General features: G+C 47.1%; 1 pseudogene; it reads left to right on the forward strand.

Annotated features, from left to right (window-relative positions):
• Positions 1 to 4,441: 4,441 nt before the first annotated feature.
• On the forward strand, positions 4,442 to 5,043 carry LOC110333311 (annotated as a pseudogene).
• The last annotated feature ends 9,129 nt before the right edge of the window (positions 5,044 to 14,172 follow it).

Below are 14,172 nucleotides of genomic sequence, written 5' to 3' on the forward strand. Positions count from 1 at the left end.
AAGTCTATTAGAGGACGTGCGCAGATGAGATGCAATGTATTTGTTACTTTTTTTATCACTGTAATAAAGCACCAACACCAGAACCAACTTGCAGTAGGAAGTTTCTTTGGCTTCATGATCCCAGAGGAATAAGAGTCCGTCACGGTGGGGAAACATGGCAGCAACAGTCAGGAAGCTGAGAGCTCAAACCCTTAACACAGGCACCAGGCAGAGAGAACAAACTGAAAATGGGGTGAGTCTACAAACTCCCAAGACCCACTCTCAGTGTTCTTCCTCCAGCAAGGCCACACCCCATGAGCCTCCTGAAAGAGCACCCCCTACCAAGTGTTCAAATACCTAAGCCTAAGGGGACATTTCTCATTTAATCCACTGCAGGCAATTACTATGCCATTTTATATAAGAGACTTGACATCTGTGAATTTTGGTATTTGCATGGGTGCTGGAGTCAATAGCCCATTGACACTAAGTGATAACCATATCTATCTATTATCTACCCATCATCTATCTATCTATTCCTGCACATTGTATAAATAGGTATATTTATTTAGAGGACACATGTATATATCATATGTTATGGATATAGTTCTGACCCAGAGGAGAGTGAAGACTTGTGACACCTTTCTGCTGCAGTTTCTTTACAATTTTCTGCTTATTCAGCTTTTGATCTATTCTACTTACTTATTACGTATTTATTTTTGAGGTGGGATCACAGACTCACCCAGGCTCCCCAGTGCTGGGATTACAAGCATGCACCACCAGAGCTACCATAAAATCAACAACAAAAACAAACAGACAACAACGTTCCAGTGCAGGAAACTGAGCGCTACGTCCGCTCCCTAGAGCTAATATAGCAAAGCAGTTAGCATAACCTGACACAACATAAAGCAGCTAATATAACAACGACAGAGTGGCTCAAACAGAAACTTACTGCCTTACACTCCTGGAAACTAGATATCCCAAATTAGGTTCCAGGGGTACTTTTGAGGGCTAAGAGGAAGGCCTTTCTCCGAGGCTCATAGATGGCTCCATGCTTTCTTCCTTCTATTCACTTGCATCTGCCTCTAAAAAAAAATCCTCTATTTTATAAGGATGCTGAACATATAGAATTAAGGCCCACCCTAAGGAGTGAATTTAATATGATTATATCTCCAATCAAGGATACGTTCTGTAGCACTGAGATTTCAGCGTACCTTGGTTGGAAGGTAAAACGGAATTTAACCCCTCAGAGTGCTTTATCATGACACTAATTTATAGACATGGAGGGAATTAAAAGCTTGTCTTCCTAGAACCATTGCACTGGGGCTCATTCTTGAAGGCTAAGTCAGACATCTTCCTCTGGTGGGAACAAAAGGGATTAGTTTCACAGCCTACCCAGAAAGAAATGAACATTAGTAGGGGCAGAGTTGTCGTGGCCTTGTGAAAAGACTGGATCCGATTCAACATCAAGAACAACATCTACACAACCAGAGTTGGCCAGGAATGGAACTGTTTAATCTACCAGCCCACCCCCAGCTCCAGGAAACTGAGGCAGAAACCAGAGAAAGGTTTCTTAATGGACAGCCAGGTAGATTAGGCCAAGTCCCCATAGTGTTCCGTGACATCGAGCTGAGTAGGGACATGGAGGGAACTCCTCATGGGGGACACCACACATAAAGACACTAATACTACCTTCAGTGCAGACCAAAACAAACAAACAAACAAATCCCTAAATTTTGAAAATCAATTTCCTTTGTAAATCCTTAGCCAACGGCAGTGTGGCTGAAAAGAGGGCTGGGAGGAAAGACACTTTGTCCAAGGGAGAGGGTTGCCCAGACAGAACTCTGCAGTCATATTTTCTCAGAGCCATGACGTCTAGGCTTGAAACATAGGGTCAAAGTATGAGAATTTTGGCTCAAGATGAATAAAGCTGGCCCCAGCAGCTGCCATCCGCTCAAAGTGTGTATGTTCAAAGAATGTGACCACTTGAGACTCTTTCTAGTTCCAGCTGTTCTGAGATGTTAACAAAGGTCTAATTGCCAGGAGCACGTGGGGTAGACCTGGCGTTCATCTTCCTGACGCATGGAAAATGTGGTTTGGAGGCCGAGCTGTCAGACCCAAATCACCTCCAGACCCTGCCTGTTGCTAGCGTATTTTATTGCCAAGAGGGGCACATTTCATCAGCGAGCAGGGCTGGCCCAGCTTGGCCAGGGCACTCCCTGTGGCTATTTGTATCCTAACACCAGCGCTGACATGGGAGGTTAAATTTGCATCAAAGAAACAGGGCACCAAGCTTCTTCCAGGGCCTGTCTTCCAGTTAAACGTGAAGAAAGTCCATCAAATTATCACACCTGAAGATGAAGGAACAATTTGTTCACACATAGCTTGTATTTATAAATCACCCCGGAGTCCTTACCAGATAATTTAGTATAGAGGATAGCATCTCACAACTGGGAGACTTTGTCAACAACCAAGCTGCCCTTTTGCACAGAGCTGAGCACAGTCAGGGAGGCTGTGGCTATTATACACAAAGGCAGGCATGAAGAGGCTCAGTGTCCCTTGGAGGTAGCTCTTGCTCGCTCACCCTACCCCAAATCATCTGCCAATCATATTGGCTGTCTCTCTTTCAAACTGACATGTATCGTACCACCTGTTTAATGGTACTATAATACAAATCTCCCAATGCCAGTCATCATTTGTTCCATGTTAAAAGTCCCAGCCTCTCTAAATGTATACATATATATTTTTATTTATTATATGTAAGTACACTGTAGCTGTCTTCAGACACTCCAGAAGAGGGAGTCAGATCTTGTTAAGGATGGTTGTGAGCCACCATGTGGTTGCTGGGATTTGAACTCTGCACCTTTGGAAGAGCAGTCGGGTGCTCTTACCCACTGAGCCATCTCACCAGCCCCTAAATGTATATTTTTAATATATCTTTAATTGCATCTCCTTTCCTAAATGTATTTACTTTCCGTTCATTTTCCTACCACAGGAAGAGGGTTCTTCACTAAGGCTTGGCGTCTGATTAGGTCTCCTATGCAAGCCTTGGATTTTAGTGCCTTGCTGGGCTATGGGTTTGCCCCCACGCACCCATTCATTGGTAAGCTTAAAGGAACTATCAACGCTGAAAAGCTGTGCGGCATGCTGTTTTAGAACCTGAATTCTGCAATCAAGACTGATGAGTGAAAATACGATTTCCACCATTTATGCTTCATATGACCTTAGGAAATGTTCTAAATGGTCTGTTCCATGGATCGCTTAGGCCAACCCAAGAAAAGTAAGCTATTCTTTCACAGGGAGGTTGTGAAATGCCTTGAGGAACCACCCACGGCTTTTGGCGCCAGACTTAGAGCCCAGTGCAGTGGCTTTTTGGATGAGTCTTCTTGAATCTTCAGCTCAGCCTCTGCTCCTGCTGGAGGCTCAGGAAGGAAGGTCTAACCAAAAAGAGGCTCCATACCTGTCTAGACTTCTGGCCTGCTGTTGCCTGAGGCAGCCCAAAGAGAGGCTATTGATTCATAGCAATTTTGGCAAAAATGTGATGCTGAAAGGAGACCACCCCTCGGTGATGTGAGCAGCAGGACTCTGTGCCTGAGTCGGTGTAGTAGCCAGGAGGGACAGACAGCTCAGGAAGCTAGGGCTAAAGACTGAGCTTTGAGCCTTGGGCTGGTGGCACTGCTGAGAGAGACAGCTAGTGCGGTTCACCATGCTCAAGCTGTGCACCTGCTGTCGGTCCAGTGCAGTGGAAAGAGCTCAGGACAGCCCCCTTCAGCTCTCCGCACTCACTGGCTTCTGCTGGAAAGGAGCCATTGTGTTCCCTGGCGAAAGGGAGGTGAACTGTGGTGAGCCCCAGGTTCCCCACTATGGATCCGAGGGACACTCATTCGCCATCCTTCAGGGATGGGTCCTCATCAGAATCACCTGATGGTCATGGTCTGTCCCAGGACAATCTAATCAGGGTGAGCAACTGGGACAGTCTGACGCCAGAACCCACAGAAACAGCTCAGGTTCCCAGAAGACTGCCAGCTTATGCGGCTCCCTCCTACCAGAGCCTCCTCCTCTTTCTTCCTCACCTAGCCAAGGCTCTCAAGAGGGACAGAGATTCCCTCCTCCCTCCCCCCCACCCTCAGTGAGCTGCCCAAGAGACGCCTTCCCCAGAGGACAGGAGTCTCATCTGGCCTGAATGGTCCCTACTTTCTCTTTCCCAGGGATTGGTCTGGAGTCTCTTGACCTGGTTTTGGAAATGTCTGCGGGGCACTGGCCGCAGGATGGTCCAGCACTGTCTCTTCTGCTTTGGTGACAGTTTGAGTTAAGTGACCCACACACAGCAAAGAAGAGACTTGCTCCCATGGAAGTGAGGGGTGGGGTTGGGCAACCCCAATTCACTTACTCTCTGAGGTTTGGCATCCATTTGTGCTTTTATCCTGCTGAGGTTGTATAATAAAGCTTAACTTGCTTTCCTTTCGCTGCTGCGGCCGCAGCCATGCGTATGCTCAGGCTACAGAAGAGGCTTGCCTCTAGTGTCCTGCGCTGTGGGAAAAAGAAGGTCTGGTTGGATCCCAATGAGACCAATGAAATCGCCAATGCCAACTCCCGTCAGCAGATCGGGAAGCTGATCAAAGATGAGCTGATCATCCGCAAGCCTGTGACTGTCCATTCCCGGGCTNNNTGCNGGNANAACANCTTGGCCCGNCGGAAGNGCAGGNATATGGGCATAGGNAAGAGGAAGGGTACTGCCAACGCTCGGATGCCCGAGAAGGGTCACCTGGATGAGAAGGATGAGGATCCTGCGCCAGCTTCTCGGGAGATACCGGGAGTCCAAGAAGATTGACCGCCATATGGATCCCAGCCTGTCAAAGGGAATGTATTCAAGAACAAGCAGATCCTCATGGAGCACATCCGCAAACTGAAGGCAGACAAGGCCCACAAGGAGTTCCTGGCTGACCAGACTGAGGCTCGCAGGTCTAAGACCAAGGAAGCACGAAAGCACTGTAAGGAGCGTCTCCAGGCCAAGAAGGAAGAGATCATCAAGACTCTGTCCAAGGAGGAAGAGACCAAGAAGTAAAGCTTCCCCGTGTCTGTACATAGTGGCCTGGCTGTGGCCTCACACGGATCAGTCATTAAAATGAAAAAGCTTTAAAAAAAAAAAAAAAGCTGAACTTATCCCATCCTGTCTAAATGCATACATATTCACTTAGAGAGTTTTCTAGTTCCAGTGTGAAGCAACAAAAGGTTCTATAAGTCTAAAATATGACTTATTTTTCATCTACGTGTGCTTAATTGTAACTTGTAGGAAAACATAATACAGTTAACCCAAATCAATAATGAACCTTTTTTTTTAATCATGTGTATAAGTTTTATTTATTCTCCATGGCAAGATTTTTCTATTAATCCTGTTTTGACTTTATAAAGCCTCAAGTTAAATAAACCATTCAACAAATAAATCAACAGAACTGGAAACAACTGAGAGCTGTGGCCAATATTCTGTTGCCCAGAATGGAGAACATTCAATAAACACAAACATTAACAAACATATACACACACTGATCCACCCTTCTAATAAAGTAACTACCCGTGACATGAGCCACATGGCCGGACTTTAGCTGCAGGGTAAAGACTAGAAACCTTGGGAGATGATTGGTCAGTGGGAGGGGCTGACCTGTGCTCCAGATTGAGAAGGGGATGTAGCATGTCAGACTTGCCAGGTACGCTGGAGGCCTGTGGGAGAGAGAACTTAGCATGGCTGGGTGGGTTGGGGAAGGCTCTGCAGAGGTGATCCCTAAACTGCAACTTGAAGGGGCATCCGGGCTTCACCAGGTAGATGAAGGAGGGGAAGCATGGGAAGGAACTCCAGAAGCAAGATGACACATTTGCAGGGTTACTGATAGGTGACTTTGTAGGCAGGACAGGAGCCCTAGTAGACAGAGGTAGGGTCGAAGAGAAGGCAGCAGGCTGGCCCTGGGCTCTCGGGGTGATGCTGTGGAACTTGGGATATTTGTTGATGCTTTTTTCACTTGCTTGTTTCTTCTGCTTAAACAGAACTTGGTGGCTCTGAGCCCCGGCTACCATTCACAGGCATCTAGCCCCGAGCATCCCCAGGAGACACTAAGGGTCCCTAGAAGATACTTATCACATGCATATTACTCAGCTGACTGACTCTTCCAGTGTGTCCAAGGATTCTTATTGTATCATTAAGGGTTCCAGTACCAGGGCAATCTGTCATCCCAACCAAGCTAGGGTGGCCCTCCTGATGTGCCCAGGGAAATAGGTCTCGCCTGCTGCTCATGAGTTGGATTCTTTCTCAAGGTTCCTCCAAAACCCACAAATAACCAGCTCCCTACCTCAGCAAACTACAGCTCTAGGATCTTAGGCAGCTCTCGGTGACCAAGGTCCGTGGACTGGCAACTACCTGTCCCCCCTACCAATGAGCAGCAGAACAGTCACGCCCTCCCTACCACGCCACCTTCTGGGGTGCCCACAACCCCACAGAGATGAGCCAAGCCTCCGTGTAAGAAAGGTTTGTGAGACAGTGCTTCCAATTCCAGGGAGCAGTCACCTCTGGGGCAGGCCTGCCAGAGCCTTCTGGTGCTCCTGGCCTCGGGCCTGGCCTGCCAGAGCCTTCTGGTGCTCCTGGCCTCGGGCCTGGCTCCAGGTGAGAGGGTACAGCACACACCCGCAGCCAGAACGTTCGGGTCAACCGTCAAATGGCTTTCAAAGTCTCAGGCCTGCTTGCTTCCCAGAGAGGCAAACGCCACTGCTACCATTCAAGATTTGGTCCTTCGCTCCCTTGGTGGCAGGTTTTATTTAGAAGGGCTTAACAGTGGAAGTGTCTGAGGACTTCGGAAAGACTGTTTAAAGGAAGGGACCGTTGGGAGACGTCATCCCATCACACACAGACATACATCTCACATCTGCACGCCCCACCCCTTCTGTTTTTTTCCTTGAACCCGGGCTACAGTGTGGATTTGATGGTTGGCATCCCAGCAACTGTCCTGTGACCTTGAGAAGAAACTATTCATTAAGACTATTTAGCCTAAAAGATAGATGAAAGCCTGGGTCTTTGGGGGACCAAGAAGTTACCTTAATAGTTCTGTGATTGGCCATTTCTAGCCTTTCTTTTAGAAGGAGAGGTAAATCTTGTGTGCTTAAGCCACTGTTACTGAGGTCTCACCTAATCCTGTGTAATTGGACCTTCTTAAAATGACTGACAGGGAATGTATGTCTTAGGGACTAGTCCCAAACCCTACCACAAGGGGGCAACCTTGTCCCATAGGCCTCCGTATAACACCAGCCCCAGTGACCAGGATGGATGAGTTATATATCTTAGACCACAGTTGACTGCTAAGGCCCAGGCCGGCTGATCTAGGCTGAAGTCTACCTCATCGGTTCACCCAGATCTCTAGCTACTGTACGTGATTTCCCAGGAAAGAAAACCTGCGGGGAGGCAGCCCTCACTGCAGCCAACCCTTTCTAAACAGAGCAAGGAAGCTCTGTTCTAAATCACCTTCAAGTTAGTAGTATGTGCTGACTCCTTGGTTCCGTTTTTTTTTTTTTTTTTTTTTTTTTGCTCCTTTCAAGGTCTTTCAGGAGGGTTCTAATTTTGTTTCTTTCTGTGTGCTCCTGTTAAGACACCTGTGCGGCAGCTCTGATAAGTGGAGAGTCTTCCCTGAAATGGCTATCTAAAGCTCTGCTCCCTGCGAGGTAGAGATCTGCCTGTTGCAAGTCATCCATCGACTCTTGTTCCAACTACATCTCAAAACTCCCCAGGCAGAAAGTTTCAGTGACTAGAGGCCTGAAGCTAGGGAAATGGTTCATCTGGGTCTCAGGCTGAGAGCATATTGCCGTTATCAGGAAAGAACAATGCTATGTCCATGAGACCCACTGTGAGCTGACGCACTAAGGCTTTTGCAGCATGAACAAAGGTTACTGAACAGCACTCTGCTGACAGCATCTGATCCCATGGCTGTGGATATGACTCCTCCTGGTCTGCCCTCAGTTCACAGGCTAGCACTATACAGCTGAGGCTCGAAGATTGATGGAAAGCTAGCCCCCCACATCTTCCCGTCTTGATTTCCTTCCTAGATGGCTATATCTGGTATGAACAAATGTGGTACCTGGAGATAGCCTAGCCAACGTTGGAGGATCATCCATCCCTCTGAGACATACAGGAAGTTCCCACCTATAAAAGAATCCCAACGAAGGAGAAAAGATCAAAAGCATTACAAGAGAAGAAGCAGCCCCCTGCCCCAGAGGGGCCCCTTGGGAGTTGAACCTAGAACGTATAAAATGTAGGATATCCTGTGACAATGACATGTTTCCTATCTGGGCAATAATCATGCATTATTGATATTTTTCTGAAATTCGAATGTAATGGCATTTACTGGCTTTATTTTGCTGACCCTTGTTGGAGATAGGGAATCTGCTCATTGTGGAGTGGGTGGGGACATAACGACATATTCTGGAGCACATCAAAGGGGCTGACTAAAGCTGAAACAGCCACAGGCCTCCAGGTCTTGCATGCAGGTTTCCCAGAGCAGCTAATGTCTCCTTGTTACTTTATTCTTTCAGGTGCCTCCTGCTGTGGTGGGATGCAGCCCATCACCGATGCTGAGCAGCTGGCTGGCCAATGGCCTCCAGGAAGGATATGCCTAGTCAAGCCCAGAGCCTCCTGAGAGGATATATATATACTCTGCTGTTACAGGGGCCAGGTGGTAGGGCCATCTCAATGGCAGCTTCCCCTCTGTCTTTCAAACTATGGAGAAATGAAGGGGCTTTGGACCACCCTCAGGCTCACCTCCTCTGGACCACCTCCTCTGAACCACCCTCAGGTTCACCTCCTCTGGACTATCCTCAAGCTCACCTCCACTGAAGCACCCTCAGGCTCACCTCCTCTAGACCACCCTCAGACTCACCTCCTCTAGACTATCCTTAGGCTCACCTCCTCTGGACCACCCTCAGGTTCACCTCTTCTAGATCACCCTCAGGCTCACCTCCTCTGAAGAATCCTCAGGCTTACCTCCTCTGGACTGATTTGCCAATTCTACCAGGAATCTGTTAACACAAAAGCTCTTCTTAGTCACAGTGTATAATCAGAGCCCACAGGACACAGAGAGGCAAAAACGTGCCCTTCTTTCCTGGATCCTGTGAGGACATAGCAATGATCCCCGACCTGCCTTTTTGGTTTGCACACCAAGTTTAGCAGACATAACCACAGGAAACAGAACAGTGAGTGAATATGGGGGCGGGAGGGGGGAGCTGCAGGAAAAACCCCTTCCTTCATGCTAATTCCCGTTTGACATCACCTCACCATCTGTTCACACTGGCAGTCTCACCAGCTTCAGCTTTCCAGAGTCACCCATGGCAGTGGTCTTTTGATGGAGGAGGTCCTGCCTGTGGCTTCCCCACTTGGCTCTCCTGCCCTCCCATCTAAAGGCTGCCAAACCCTTTCATCTTAGTTTCCTATTAGTCACTTTTCAGGTCTCAGACCAGCCTATATATGCTCTTTGGTTGGTGGCTCAACCTCAGTTGATACGGTTGGTCTTCCTATGAGGTTGCCATCCCCTTCAGCCCCTTCAGTCCTTCCCTTAACTCTTCCATAGGGGTCCCTGACCTCAGCCCAATGGTTGGCTGTAAGTATCTGCATCTATCTCAGTCAGCTGCTGGCAGAGCCTCTCAGAGGACAGCCATGCCAGGGTCCTGTCTGCAAGCACAGCATAGCTTCAGTAATAGTGTGAGGGACTGGTGCCTGTCCATGGGATGGGTCTCAAAATGGGTCAGACACTGGTCGGGCATTCCTTCCGTCTCTGTTCAATCTTTGTCCTGGCATTTCTTTTAGACAGGGCCAATTTTGGGTCAGAAGTTTTGTAGGTGGGTTAGTGTTCCTATCCCTTCACTGGGTGTCCTGTCTGGCTATTGGAGGTGGTCTTTTCAGGTTCCATATCTCTACTGTTGGACATTTTGGCTAAGGTCATCCACTTGAGTCCTGGGAGGCTCTCCCATTCCAGGTCTCTGGGTCTTCCTAGAGATTCCTCTCACCCACACCCCAACAGCTGCAGATTTCCATTCATTCTCCTGGCCCTCTTGGCCTCTCTCCCCATGCCGGATCCTGACCCCCCATATTCCCCTTCCCCTCCCCTCTCCCACCCTCTTCTTTCTGCCTCCTTTACTATTTTGTTCCAATTCTACATGGGATTCAAACACCCTGAGTCTGTGGGATATATCTGGGTATTCTGAGCTTTTTGGCTAATATCTTTATCAGTGAGTACATACCATGCATGTCCTTTTGGGTCTGAGTTACCTCACTCAGGATATTTTCTAGTTCCAACCATTTGCCTGTGAATAGTACTCCAGTGTGTAAATATACCATATTTTCTGTAGCCATTCTTTGGTTGAGGGACATCTGGGTCGCTTCCAGTTTCTCGACATTATGAATAAAGCTGCTATGAACATAGTGGAGCACACGTTCATTTTTCTTACCTCTGCCCTCCTCAGCCAAATTCTAAGTTCATGGACCTGGACCAGTGGTTCTCAATCTTCCCAAGTCTATGACCCTTCAATACAGTTCCTCACGTTGTGGTGACCCTCAACCATAAAACCGTTTACATTGCTACTTCATAACTGTAATTTTGCTACTGTTATGAATCCTACTATAAATATCCGATAGGGAGAATATCTGATATGCAGCCCCAAAGGTATCTCTAGACCCACAGGTTGAGAATCACTGATTTGGAAGGAAACCTCAGGAGTTTGCACCGAAACAAGCTCACAGGTAACCCCAATGTGACTCTGAAATCCTCGTGGCTGACTTAGGGTCATATTGCTCTCACGAAACCCCATGACCAAAGCAACTTTGAGAGGAAAGTGTTTATTTGGCTTACACTTTCATATCACTGCTCATCATCAAAGGAATTCAGGACAGGAACTCAAACAGGGAAGGATCCTGGAGGCAGAGGCCATGGAAGGGTGCTGCTTACCAGCTTGCTCCTCATGGCTTGCCCAGCCTTCTTTCATATAGAACCTAGGACCACCAACCCAAGGGCAGCACTGCCCACAATGGTCTGGGCCCCTCCCCCATCAATCACTAATTAAGAAAATGCCTACAGGCTTGCCTACAACCTGATCTCATGGTAGCATCTTCTTAATTGAGGTTTCCCCCCTCCCAGATGACTTTAGCTTATGCCAAGTTGACAAAAAAAAATTATCCAGCACACCACACCTGGAGTATCTGTTCCCCAAACTAAATTAACCTCCCCTGTATCAGTGGCCCCAGAACTCCCTACTCGTCTATCAAAACACTTGACTGGAGTCTAGTAAGATGGCTCAGCCAGTAAAGGTGCTGGCCACCAAGTATGACCGTCTGAGTTTGACCTCTGGGACCCACATGGTAGGAGAGAATGACTCCTCTCACTTGTCCTTTAACTCCTACATGTGCATCTCCCCACCTCCCAAAATAAGTGAATGAATAAGTATAAATTAATGTAAAAGGGAGGGGTGGAGATATGGCTTAGAGGTTAAGGGCAGGGCACTGTTGTTCTTGCAGAGAGTACCAGAGTTGGATTCCATGCACCCACAAGGTGCTTTGTGATCATCTCTAACTCGAGTACCAGGGAGTCTAAAGTCCTCTTCTGGCCTTTGAGGGCACCAAACATGCACACAATACTCAGTGCAGAAAAAACACTCTTACACATAAAGTCAATGAATCTTTGCAAAAAATCCAACCAACCAACCAAACAAAAAACAATGGTTGTTAATATTCTCTTAGTGTCAAACGTTCTGGATAAGGTGAAAATCCAATAAAGCAGATGTGTCCATATTATTGATGGTTGAATCCCTATCAACTAGCACCAGGTTTATCATCCAATATGTATTCAATAAATCAATACATTTCTAAGGAGGAAAGGGAAGATAGGAGAGTGGCCTCAAGCTGAGTATCTTCCACAGATGAACAAATATAAGCAAATATATGAGGCAGTTTTCAAAGAGGAATCAAGAATGTATGGACTACAGCTCTGAGGCAAAGTGCCTAGACAAAACCTCAGGCATTTCAGATGTCATCGTTTGCACCATCTCTGATATCATTGTGCGGTGACAAAATAATCCATGAGACAGTATTCCCAGCAAAGAAACTTTGCAGATAACCAATCCATCACAATGGCAGCTGCCCCTGAGTAACAAGTCAAAAGAATTCACCCACTTCCCACTGTGAGAGTGGCTTGCAGGGGAGATATGGGTATGGAATAACATGGACTGAGGCAAGGCAGAGCTGTTAGAAAGGTCTAGAAGCCCAGGGCACCACTCCCGGTTCTGTGACCTTGCTTCTAACCCCAAGCTCCAGGAGAGGATGAAGTGGCACCACTCAGGAGGAATCAGTAGGCTGGCAGGGTTAGCATCACAGATTGCCTGCACTTGAGTTCAGGGTGACTCCTGATCCTTATTTAACCTCTACTGCTTTGATTTCCCTGTCTTGAAAAAAAAAAAAACTGGTTCAAAAATCATTATACTAAGTTGACCTATACTAAATCACTATTTGATAGGTTAAAATAGTTGTTTCAAACAAATTCAGACTAATTCCTACTCCATACACTTATTTAGAGGATTAAATGAGTCAATTATAAGTTGATAGGTCGGGGCTGGTGAGATGGTTCAGTGGGTAAGAGCACCCGACTGTTCTTCTGAAGGTCTGGAGTTCAAATCCCAACAACCACATGGTGGCTCATAACCATCCATAACAAGATCTGATGCCCTCTTCTGGAGTGTCTGAAGATAGCTACAGTGTACTTACATATAACAAATAAATAAATCTTAAAAAAAAAAAATAAGTCGATAGGTCTAAAATGACTGTTGCACGTTAGGTACCACACAGGGCTCTTACTGCGTATTTGAGTTTGCTGAGATTCCCCCAAAGGTTGACAAACATTACAGACGTTCAGCTCTTTCCCCACCTATTATAACCACATCATTAGAGTCTAAATTTACAATTACTGTTTTCAAATGACTCACAGCACCCTCAGGCTCCTCCTGTACCAGCTGATGACCATGAAGTTCAGAAGCAAGCCGAGTAGAGACTAGAGAGGAGAGAGAGGTTCAGATCACGAACCTGGAGGGATAGCAGCCAAGGACAGCAACGCTCTACTAAGTGTTAGTCTCGTGTCTCCATAATGTTGGGAAAACGGTTCATGTAGGACAGAATGGTTATTCAAAATTCCATGCAGTTAGACACAATAGCTTCCCTTTGCCAGCCTAGATTTTGTCTAGCTTTCCCAACCTTCATATTTTCAACGTGTTTGCCCATTGGAATCACATGTTAAAACTGTGTGAGCCTTTAATCTGGTTGAATGTCTTTCTCTTCTTTCTGAGAAACCAGGTTCTGGGGATGCTTTTGTCCCATTTGCCCAACACCCTCAGGGTCCTATCCGGTTTCCTGTGGACCAGTGGTACAGCTTCTTCCAGCAGCTGCTAATAAACAACCAAATTGTCTCTGCTTCCTGTCTTGTTCTCCCAGTCTCTCGATATCACGAAACAACCCCTGTATTAACTCTTCCATGTCTGAAGTAACATAACATGGGGTTTCTGTGTTTCTTACCATCCTAACATGTGTATTGGGCATACAAATGTGAAATGGATTGGGTCAGTTCAAATGCAAATTAGAAAGTTAAGCATCCATATAGTCCTGTGAATTGTATACAGCAAACTGCCTTTCATTCTGCTTTACTCATTGGACACTTATTGAAAATCTAATACACACACACACACACACACACACACACACACACTCACACACAATCTACCCCCATACCATTGTCAAAATAATTAAAATGATAGTTTTGTTTTGTTTTTATGTCCTAAAGGAGCTCAAAGTAAAGTAAGGTTGGAGCTGGGACTACAGAAGAGACAGTGTTTCGATGTGACAAGTCATGGGGGACATTCCATCCAATGGAGGCAGGTGACACTATGGACACCTCTCTAAGCTGTGCAGGAACACAGCGATTGGTGTGGTGGGGGGAGGGGGGTCAAAAATGTCCTCAAGGCATCTGGACCCGATCGTCCTGCGCCTCTCCTGCCCAGGAGGGGTGTTCACCTGGCGGCTGTCCGCAGGCTGATCCAGCACCCAACACCTTTCCTCCCCGACCGAGGAGGGGTGTCCGCCTGGCATCCAGCGCCTTTCCTCACCCGAGGAGGGGAGTGCGCCCGAGAGCA

The sequence above is a fragment of the Mus pahari genome, chromosome 1 (assembly GCF_900095145.1).
Source record: "Mus pahari chromosome 1, PAHARI_EIJ_v1.1, whole genome shotgun sequence".
NCBI lineage: Eukaryota > Metazoa > Chordata > Mammalia > Rodentia > Muridae > Mus > Mus pahari.